Below are 9,509 nucleotides of genomic sequence, written 5' to 3'. Positions count from 1 at the left end.
AAGCCCAAGTGCCGCAGGAGACGCCGGCGCAGGAGCTGCAAGTCCAAGTGCCGCGACGAAGAGTCGTCGGAACCGTGGAGCGACGAGGAGTCGGACGACAGTGTCAGCGTGACGTACTCGCCCAGCGACAGCGCACGTCGATACAGCAAGGACGCGGGGGGCGAGGGGCTGAACGCCAGCGACGCGTGCCGGCGCAGACGCCGCAGACGCTCGTGTCGAAAGCGCCGTCGAAGCTGCAAGCGGCGCCGCAGCCGCAGCTGCAAGCGGCGCAGCCGCAGCTGCAAACGTCGTCGCCGCCGCAGCTGCGTGAAAAAATGCAACGACTCCGAGGGAGAAGACGAAACCAGCCCGTCGTCCGCTTACGAACGCTGATATTATGCTTGTGATATTTGAATATTCAAACTGTGATTGTCGGTTGAAAACAAATAAATTCCAAATAAGTTTTAACAAATAATTCCAAACGATTATTATATAGCATAATGGGATAATTATTTTATAGTATAGGCTATAGATGATGCTCTTGACGCGTCAAACTAGCCGTAGTTTTACTTCCCAGTACAGAGCATAATATTATCTAAAGCTAAGATACAGGCAAAATATATGGTCGCGGATAATTATCAGACGTCATTGAATTGGTTTTTTCTATAAAACAAAAGCAACAGTGTACATTTTACAAATTACTTATCAGTATATACATGGAAGGCGCATAATGCATATTTCCCATGTAACAAAAGTGACTAGGCTCAGAGGCCGCCATGTTGATTCCGTTTCGTTGTTTTACTTACCGTATCTAACATTGTTTAATAATTTTCGATGATGGTTTCTGACTTCATATTGTCGATATCATTATTTTTTTAACTGCTGATAAAAGATAATGAACGAAACAACAAAATTAGTACTTATGCAGAACATAAACGATTTAATAAGTTTTTAAATTTAGAAAATTATTAAGTATAAATTATTTGGTAATAAGTGAAAATGTAAAAAGAAGGAAATTATCAGTCCGTAGTTAGTAGATACTAAACATTCTGAAATATTGCAAGTCGTGTCAATTCAGTTAATGAAATCAACACATACTTAAAGAAACTAAAGCCCTTTTCATTCTTCTTTAAGCAAATACAACATTTATGAACCATCTTAAAATAGAAAATGAACAATCTTCTAATAAAGTATCTATAACATTATAAATAACTATAATAGTTCAGTTACTAATGAACAAATAAATATATTTTCAGCAGAACTGTTGGGTAAGTAAAAGATAAAAAACACAAAACAAGTAAAATAATAATAAATACGTGAAATATTGACTTTATTTTAGGAAATAAAATTGCCGAATCATTATTTTTCATATAAATTGTTTTTCGATTGGATTCGATTTGCCGCCAATTCGATGTTATCAGATTTTTATCATAGAATAAATGATATGTTACACCGTTTTATCCATGACAAGAATCAAAATGGCGGAATCCGTGTGTCGGCAATTTATTTTCACTATTTATTTAGTTTTATCTATAATAATATTATACTATAAAGCTGAACTTGACCGATAACTGTTATCTAAGTAGAATGTTCCATAAAACCAAACGCTTGGGATTATTACGTAGGAACAATATTGAAAAGTTTAAATGATAGAATATACACGAATAGTTTGTGTTGACTTGTGGATCATCACCATAATAGTTATACATTTCCAAGTGTATGATAATATAACAAATATTTACATGTATAAAAATTAAATAGAAGGTAACACGTATGCAATGATTTATTCAGTTTTTTGTTTGTTTAGATATTAATTTTTTGTTCACTTCAGTATGAATCGTAAAAACACATTTAATTCTAGCTTAAAAGTTTAGAATGTAGTACGTTTCACAATAGTTTATTATGTATGTTGTTATTCCTGATATTATTTTTTTGTAATACAATCTTAGCAAATTTCTATAAACGACCGTATTCACAATTATTTATTTTTATTAATTAAACGTTTTTATTTAACCAAAAAAATAGATACTATTTGTACACTTTATTTCTAATTGTTCCAAAAAATAATTTATACCACTAATCAGTAAAGTAGTAAATTATTAAAAAAAAACAAAACTTACAATATTTAGGTTTTTTCAAGAGTTGTTGCAATATGTGGACAACGCGAATATTATAATTTGTAAAAATTAATCAACAAAACAAACATATTTCTATTATGATTTAATGATATTTTTTATGATTATCTACATGTTTTTACATGCTTTTCTTAAGTTCGCTAACACGTACGTACGTTTGTACGGGTATTTTTCAAATCTTGCAAAATTAATTTAACCCACTTCCCGATGTTGTAGAGGGCTAAAACTTAGCTCAGACACTCATCTTGGATGACAATACAATATCACGTAATCATATTGAAACTCGGGGTCAAATGTGGGGGTCATTTCACTAAAATTTCATGTTTTTTCCGAAAGTAATTTAGTAATCTATTCAGCAATTATTAAATACCTTTAATAGGACTAAAAAGTAAACTTTTTTTAAAAACATGCTTTTCTAAAAAAAAAAATAGTAAAAAGTAAACAATTATTTTATTACAAGAACAATTTACCAATCAATTGTAGCATATTTTATTTAAAATGTCAATTACTTTGAAAACAACCGAAAATTAACTACAATTTTAAATAATGCTAAACATCTTTAATTTTTGACTAAAAAGAAAAGCGTGGGCCCTATTCAACAAAGTCCCTAATAAATTTATCCGATAATGTTTTATACTGTAAATTCTTTTGTAATTTTAATTTTGTTTAATATTTGTGTGTGACACCTACCGGAGTCTGGCGATCTGACCACGTGTTGAGACTGTATTGATGCCGACGGCTAGGTTGCGCGAGCTGTGGCGCCTCGCAGCCATTCATCCGCCAGTGGCCCGCCACACAATTATTCTGACAACTGATAATTCGTGATAAAAACAAAACGGTACATAACCTCAAATTATTTGTTGTGCCAGTAGCAATTTCACGAAAAAAAAACCCCGCCAAAGGAAGTTCGTTCAATTTAAATCAAAATTAATAATTTAACTGTATCAATGCGTTAGTTAAAAATGTATACTCGTTAAAAATATTATGTGTTTTCTGTAATCATTTAATACAAGTTTTTCCCTCAAATTATTTTAGTTTATTATTATTGAAATAAAATTTTTAATTTTTTTCTTTTACTAATTTATTAATTAGACGATATAATATACCTTTTTCACACTAACAACCCACGATTAAAATATATTACAATGAATTAGTGAGATTACATTTTTAGAAATTCTATTTGGATAACAACTTGTTTACTTACAATTTTTCTATTATTTCATGATAAATTACATAACCTTCACAATTTAAATGTAGCGAACAAACGACTACCCTTAATAAAGGTCATAGCGAATCCCTCTAAACTTAGTAAAATATTCATAAAGTGTTAATAGTACCACAGATCAGATAAAACATAATAGTAAAACAGATTAACTAATCTGTGATATTACCTACTGTATATACATCTAAAATGGTTTAAAAAAACTAGTACTACTATTTTTCTTATAGTTATATTTATATACATTTTGGTACTTTAATCAATTGTAAATAAATATAGCTATAATGTAAAAATAAGTTGTGCAACTTCATTTAAATATTAATATAAATATTTAAAAGAAAATTATATAATTTGTCAAAAATCCTGGCATAACCAATGGATTTATAATGGTGTAAATTTGATAAAAAAAAATATCAAAATCTTCTATTTAATTGTAAAATATGTAAATAACTTTATTATTTCTTTTCGAAGTTAAAAACAAACGATTTTTTAAAACACTCTAAAACTAACTACGACATAAATACTAAAAGTAATGGAGCAAGCATAAAAACTACTTAATTATTGTAAAATGTATGTATTATGTTCTAAACTAGGCATATAAAAATAAAAATAAAACAAAATGGGTGAATAATTTATACTACAATATACAAAAATACATATATCGTTTACTTTTCATAACGTGTATAAAATTATTATCTATGGGCAACTACTTTGAAAAGTATTTGATATTTATTACATAAAATTAATCTTTACCGATTTCACATGAAAAGTTATCTACAGGCTACAGCCATAGTTTTAATAATTTGAATCCTAAATTAAAGTCTATTTTCTATCAAAGTAAAAATAACTAGATTGAGGAGTTTTTTTTTTACCCAAACTGTAAGAAATGGATGTAAGGGAAGTGTTTTTTTTTTTTTTTAATGGCTGAACTGCCCAGACTGGGAGGGAAACGCTTTCGCTTGCTTGTCTAATGTAATACAATTATACAATCTCCACCGGTCTATCTTTCAGTCAACTCTATGACCAGTCTCTTATTAGTTATACTTATTATTTGTCATAACTCATAAGGTCAGAAATGCGCATGCTAGAGGATATACCGATCCAAAATAAATATTTGTACGTATAAAAAATAGAATACTATTTTGTGGTTATAATTTATTTTGTACGTTTAATTAAACTATCTTTTGAGTTTTGATTCGAGCTCCATTGATAAAAACGCCTTCAAATTGGGATCTTGTATTTTATCCAATACTATCTGAATTACTTTATGACTATTGTTATCGGACAATATTTCCTTGACCTTTTCGGCATATTCGACCCAAACACAATTAGCACATCCGGACATGCAACAATTTGTAGGCTCTTCTGGAAGTTTTGGAACCTTTGAACAGTATGTCCTAAGAAGTAACGTTTTCGGTCTAATAATTTTAAGTATTATCCAACGCATTTTTAGTTCTGAAAACCCAAAAATATTTATAATGTATAAAAATTGTTAATAATATACAAAACTTCAAGTTTTTTTTTTTTAATTTTTCAAGTGTTATGGTAAAGATCTAACGCATCAGGCCCATTATCTTATTTAAGAGATTGATTAATGTTGTTAAACTTTACTTATTATTATAAAGAATAACATATTTTTTCCAATTAAGGGATTAGTCAAATTAAATGAAATAAAACAAAATAATCAAATAATTTTTCTAAAAAAAAATAATACCCTACCTAGATGTGCACACATAAAATAGACAGCTATACGATTATTGAAAATTAATTAGTGTTATAAAATTACTCTTTTACTTTTCATTTAAAAGGAGCCAACTAAAATAATTATTAATATAAAAAATATTAGTTTAAATTGCTAGGTGTAGAAAATATAATATAATATTTTGTTTACCAATAAATATTGACCATCAAAAAAGTGTTGACCTAGTTAAGTTTAAACACGATATGTACAACTGAAAACACAATCCAGAGCTAAAAAAAAATGTTTATCATCGGAGTGTGAAATGTTTAATATAACAAATAAAACTACTTTTGTTTTAAAGAAATATTTAAATGATCAAACAAAAGTTAATTTTTTATTAGGACAAGTAAATAACAAATATATTGAGATAATTATGAGATATTTATGTTCAAAAAAAAAATTCTATATTGATTGACGATTAACATTTTAATAAAATAAAATGTATGTATGTATACACGTATAATTAGCTAATACCTTAGCAACAAACATAAATACTTAATTATATATAATTTTTTTTCATAATATATACTTTTCAACGCACAATTAAATAAAACTTCACCGTCATACTATTTTTCTTTTTGGCTTTAGCAAAACAAAGGTCTACACGCGCCATACGCCCACGGATATATTCAAATATTTTTAAATTAGTCAAAGTATTTAACAGGACACGTACATATTTTGAACATTTTCAAAGGCAAAATCGTAAAATAATCGTATAATAATATAATATGGCTGCATACTGCTTGCGTCCCAAAAAAACTCACCTACTGATAATAATCTCGGTCGCAAGTACTATGCACCGTAATATATTATATAAAAAGTCTGTCATTTTTGAATAAACAGCCCACTCCATTTTAAATAATGATACTAATAATAAAAAAAAAACGATTGTTCTCTAGTTTACAAAATAACATACTGATGTTTTTCTGCTGAAACTTATCACTAGAAAAAATGATTTTCGCCAACAAATTGCCATAAATCGCCAATCAATCGCCATAAATCGCCAAAAATCGCCATAAATCGCCATAAATCGCCAAACTATCTCCATAAATCGCCAAGCAATCTACAATAAATCGCCAATGAATCGTCAATAAATTGCCATAAATCGCCAATTAATCTCCAATAAGTTGCCATAAATAAATGGCGATTTATTATTATTTGTTTCTATATTATTTATTTATTAAAAACCCCAAAAAACTCACCTACTGATAATAATCTCGGTCGCAAGTAGTATGCACCGTAATATATTATATAAAATAGTCTGTCTTTTTTGAATTAACAGACCACGCCATTTTAAATAAGTGATACTAATAATAAAAAAAAAATGATTGTTCTCCAGTTTACAAAATAACATACTCATGTTACTCCGCTGAAACTTATTACTAGAAAAAGTGATTTACTAATATATTTTAAGAGGACGCTACCCAGGCCATTTCTAAGGAGTAAAGTATAGGCAATTTTTCGAAAATTCTTAAATTAGAGTTTGAACTATAATGTATACTTATTAATACAGCAATGAGAATACTTTGTTGATTGTCGTATTTTTTGTCAGGGTATCACAGTCACAGTAACAGTAAATTTTATCAAATTTTCACAATATATTATAGAGAAGAACTTTATCCATGGGGTAGCGTTTTAATTTTTTCGATATCTATACTTAATATTTTTTTATAAGCAAATCAAAAAAGGAAAAAAGAATGAATATTTACGAATGAATATATTTGATCGTGCTTAAGTCATCAAAAAACTAAAAACGCTACCCCGTAGATAAAGTTCTTCTCTATCCATTATAAAAATTATATACGGCTACTCTAAATACCATCCTCACATTTCCCCCCCCCCCCGCAAAACCATTGTTTATGGCTAAATTACGGGTGGGTAGCGTCTTCTTAAGAGGAAATTAATGAACGAGTAGTGGCATTTTTTTTTATTATACTGACCGATACGATGATACCCTATAATTATTATTGTTTAAGAAAAAATCTGTAATTTTGTAATTTTTGTTTTATTTTTTTTATTTTGTACTCACTGCAAATTGTTAGCTACTCTAAAACGTCGTAAATAACGTAAAAACTAACTTTGTTCGTAAGTAACGAGATATCAAAAAAAATTGCATGATTTATATGTTTATGTTTGGAGCATCGAATAATAGGTCAACTACAATATTTTTGCATTAATTAAATTTATTATGCGTTTTATTCTAAAGTAAAATATGCGATACTTCCGGTTTTAACTTTTAGGAAACATAGTTTATTAATAGATAAACAGACACATTAAATAATAAATCATTTGTTTACCGTAGCTGTTTTTAGAATATCTCTTCATTTATTCAAAACAATAGATTTGAATATTGTATCGTTAATGAGTGAATAAAGGCATTACCATTAGGTAATATTTATATTCATTTTTTATACAACATGTCTGATCTACTTTTATTACAATTGGAAATCTCTTAGATCAACTAAGTTTATTAGAACTTCATAACCTAATCAATTTATTTCATATTAACTAATAAAATATGTTTAGTGCACATAACAAATCTATAATTATAGATCCGGAGCGTTTAAACCTGATACTTTTGAAAACATCAGACACAAATCGGTAAAAAATGTGTAGAAATTGCTAGTTATATGAAAAAAATGTTCATTCTAAGTAATATTATTTCATAAAAAGCTAACCGAAAAAGTTACAGAATCCTGGGTCAACATTCTTGTTATAATTAAGTAAATAAATTCAGTGTCGTTATAGAAATAGTTTGCTTGTACCGTGTCTTACATGCTACAAAAAGCCAATATTTTATAAGGATTTGTAAGTCCTACTATGTGGGTACGTTATACACATAGCAAGCAATGTTTGCCAAAATTGTGTACATTTTATCTGAAATGAAGTAAGCCTAAAAAATTATTTTGCATAAAAAAATATGAAGCCAAATACTTTAATTTGAATTAAATGATCTGAAATTTGTAGGACTTATTTACTTGTTTATTTATGAGTACATAATTTTTAAAAATCCTTACAAAATATTGGCTTTTTGTAGTGTGTAAGACATACTACAAAAAAACTATTTTATAACGACATTGAATTTATTTACTTAATTATAACAAGATTGTTAACAGTTAAGTGATGACAAATATTATCTAAGAAGAATGTTGAGTTTGAACTATTTTTCAAAAAAATAGCGTTACGGTGGTTGTTCAAGAATAGCCTTCTAATTTAAAAAAAATGTAATCATGTACCAATAAATCTAATCTAACCTAACCTAACCTACGAAATTCAAGTTACATTTCAACCTACCCATGTTAAAATGTTAATACCCTTATTTTGTTACCCTTATACACTTAAAAAATAAAAATAAAAACTACCCAAGTAAAACGTGGACTTCATCTGTTTCAATAATGCATCTGAATAACACTTTGTGTACTCAGTACAAAGAAAATGAAAAGTAACTTCATTATTCAAATAGTTTCATACAGTTTACACACAACTCAGAGACACATATTATTATTATATTACACAAACAGGAACAATAATATATAAATAGTAATAATGTTCGAGTAGGAGGATATTTAAAACAACACATTAATATGTAGTTTACAATAAAAACAAAATGTAATTAAATCAAGTTTGGTATTTATTTCATTAATTTATCAATTGTATATAAATCAGCCATCCAGCGTTTAATTATTTTTATATTATACATTTATTATGCGTACGAAATTTTCAGAATAATAAAATCATAATAATTATAAACCGTAACATACCCTGGTACTTAAACAACAACAAGTTCTTTTGTAACTCATACCAAATAGGTATACTTTACAAAAGTCTTGTACATTTTTTTTTTATCTTGCACATAATACTATAGTTAAGCAACAGGTACCGTTAACGTATGTTCACCATTTTTCTATAATATGTCTCTTTTGCGTTTATAATTTTTTACAACATTGATTTGCAAGCGATTATATTATAAACAACAAATTAATAAATACACTAAAAAAAAAAAAAAGAAGAATATAAATGGCTGATTCGGTGAAACTATACAAATGGTATAAACAGAATAATCACAGCAAAACTTACACACTAGATTAAATATTTACTTAAAAACGGTGACACATGGAATAAATTCAAACACTAACAAAATACCTACAATTTAGCAACATTTAATATAACACAATTCATTGATTACTATATATTAATTACAGTTACTTTTAACTATTTACAATAAAAAAAAAAAATTAATCAAGGAATTCTTTGCACTATTTTGTACTATATAATCCTCGTAAAATAATATATTATCATATTAAAAAAAAAAAAAATAATAATAATAAACAGAGGTAGATGGGTTAGGAAACAATGACAAAAATATGTTGCTAGTAATAATAATAATAAAAAAAATATATTATAATTATAATAATATTCATATTAATAATAAAAC

The sequence above is a fragment of the Adelges cooleyi genome, unplaced genomic scaffold (genome assembly GCF_023614345.1).
Source record: "Adelges cooleyi isolate 19-005CV unplaced genomic scaffold, UGA_ACOO_1.1 ACOO_flye_CR_arks_rails_tigmint_CR_PRNA_651, whole genome shotgun sequence".
Classification (NCBI taxonomy): domain Eukaryota; kingdom Metazoa; phylum Arthropoda; class Insecta; order Hemiptera; family Adelgidae; genus Adelges; species Adelges cooleyi.
Note: the sequence above shows the minus strand (reverse complement) of the source record.